The following is a 3067-nucleotide window of genomic DNA, read 5'->3' as shown; positions in this document are numbered from 1 at the left end:
GTGTCTCGTCTCGTTTCCTGGCCGCTTTTTTTAAGAAAACCCTACCTTGTAGCTCCATCTTGCTTGTGTACTAGAAACTGCAGCTCATCTGAAACACGGTTTGTTTTTCATCCTCTTTCTCTTCATCAGTGGCCACTTCTGACACCAGTGCAACACCACTGATTCACTCATACCAGGTATGAACATAACTGCTGTGCTGATAATGATCCACCATTCGAAAATAACTGATCAACAGAAGTTCTGTGATCAGAAACTGATAATTAATGCCTGGGGTAGTTGGGGGTTGATGGTCCATGCAATAGATGGGCTCCACTGTATACCTATAGTGTTGAGCTCATGAAATGGGCAGTGGTGAATGTACAGATGGCCAACAAAGGAAAAATCATGATAAACGAGTGGAGAAACGTAGGCGCAGATGCTTCTAGGTGAACGTGCGACACCTTGACATCCTGCCATTCTCTGTGGAGGGTATAAAATGCTGAGCAGGCCCAGTTGACCTCAGTTTTGGGTCACGATGACAAAAGATCCAAGTGACACTGAAAGAGGGTTTGTTATTAGGTCATGGATCGAGCTTCAAATGTCACTTGTATCACTGTTCCTATAGAAACACTAGCCATTTGAACTAGTGTTTCTATAGGAACAGTGATAAAAGTGACATAGGTGGGAAAGACTGTTGCTCAGGTCCCCAAGACCCTGTTTACACCTGGTCACTCAATGCGTCTTGAGTATTAGGACTATATCTGAATAAGGCCAAACCACATAAAATGCTAGTGTAAACACATTTAAAACGGACCCAAATCCGGTCACTCAACCCACTTCTAGAGGTGGTCCGAGACGCGTTTAAGCGACACTATCTGTCCGTGACAGATTCCACTACCAAAACTCTTCCCCATGCAGTACGCCACCAGACACGTGACCCGCGTCTGCGAGGAAGATGATCGTGGAGGACTCACCAGAGCCGGTTTATGAGGAGCCTGGCCGCTCCCTACTCCTCCTATTATATAAAACAGGGCGGTTAATCAGCAGGGGGCGCCCGCGAGTGAGTCCTCAATGAATGGGCGTGAATGGAGCTCAACGGTTAAAAACGACAAGTTAAAACTGTTTCTACTCGCTCGCCCAGAATCTTTCATTTTAGAAAGCAGCAGAATGTATTTCACTAAACAACTAAGAAAACTCACCTGTTTGTTCCCTTTTCTACAGTAAACGGCTTTTGTGCAGGCTTTACTGACGTCATGAACATGCACATGAGGTGCCGTTTTAAACTCCTGTAGCTCGAGTTTAAAAGCTCTTAAAATATCAAATTTTATCATTCACTGTTCAGCAAATGAGTGCATTCGTTTGCACTAAAAAGGTTTAAGCCTTTATAAACGATGATTTTGGTCAGATGCGCCATATCAACCCATTCATTTTGGACTCGCTCGAGAGCGCCCTCTAGCGTTTGAGAAGACACTGCAGGGCGGGAATTCTCCTCTCTACAAGTTCTCTGGACTCACTTGGTTGGGGACTTTATAGCAATATGGACAGAAGCTGCTGTTCAAGTCAAACTGCAGACGACTTACAGGAACATTAAAAACATATCTAAACAGCTCCTAAAGCACGTGGCTGCAGTGCCAACTGAAGAAAAGCACATACGTTAGTAAAGCCAAGAACAAGAACAAGAGGCTAAGCTTGAGCTGTTTGTGTCCGTAATGAGGAATCGGACAGCCATCTGATTTCAGACCGATTAACTGGAGACACATTTGACTACCAAGTGGTGGTATTTAGAATATCTATTTATATTAATTAGATTATTGAATTAATACAATAATATGGACCCATATATATATATATATATATATATATATATATATATATATATATATATATAAATAAATACTACATAATATATATGAAATTATGTTATATTTTACACAATTTTACGGTTTTAGCTGTAAACACTATATAATGAGAAGGGAAAACATATTTGTAATGGTTACATAAACACACTCCTATACATCTAGATAGTCTCATGAAAATTGCACCTGGTGTCATTATTGTTTGGGAGGGTACAAATTCTATCGTATTGGGGGGCATTTAACCAATAGAGAGTGCAGCTGAAGACTCACCCCCTGTTAAAAAAAGTGCCCAAAGTCAGAAGCCAAAGAAACATACCAGCAAAATCAGCAAACAGAAAACAAAGCAAAAACGGGATAATGTGTTTATATCAGAAAATGAGTTAAAATTAGTAGTAATCGTTTTGAAAAGTTCGATTGAAGCCCTATTCTTTATATTTGCAACATATTTTGGACACTTTGACACAATATTTAGTGGATTTTATTATTTTATTCAAAGCTTTTGGCACAAAATGAGCTCCACACCAGTTTTTCATTCAATCTCTGAAATTTGAACGACTGGGTTAGGGTGCTCTTTTGGCAGAGGTGGACGAAGTACACAAATCATGTACTTGAGTTAAAGTAGAGATACTCAAGGTAAAATATTACTCCAGTAAAAGTAGAAGTTCCTCCCTTTAGACCTCAACTTGAGTAAAAGTACTAAAGTATTTGCCTTCAAATGTATTTAAGTATAAAGTAAAAGTACTAAAAGATTAATTATGGCTCTGATGTCCTGTTATCATTTTTATAACCAGACTGGCTTCATGAACTCATTTCAGGTGAAAGTCCTCCAGCGTCTCTCTTGGTAAACCAGTCTTTTAATAGAACGTCATTAATTAGTGACGCTGACGTCTATTAAAATGATCAGAAGCACAAAACACTGAAGGTAAACAGTTTCCATCAGGAGAACCGAGTGGCTCTGAAATCACTTTTACACACAAGCAAAGTTTCAGTTTAAGATTTATTTACAACTTAGTTCCAAGTTTAAGTTTAATAAAAACTGGCTTTAAACTCAGGATCACAGGTGAGCTCCTTTACTATGTTGATCTGTAGGCGTCTGTTCATAAACATAAACCAGCCCAAACTAATTTACTATAAAATGAAAGTGTTTGTATGAATTCAGATAAAAAGAAACACGTCAGTCACAACTGCATGTGGACATATTTCTATATTGTGGTCTATTTACACAAAGTTAG

This window comes from Pygocentrus nattereri, chromosome 22, assembly GCF_015220715.1.
Source record: "Pygocentrus nattereri isolate fPygNat1 chromosome 22, fPygNat1.pri, whole genome shotgun sequence".
Lineage (NCBI taxonomy): Eukaryota > Metazoa > Chordata > Actinopteri > Characiformes > Serrasalmidae > Pygocentrus > Pygocentrus nattereri.
This window is presented reverse-complemented; position numbering follows the sequence as displayed.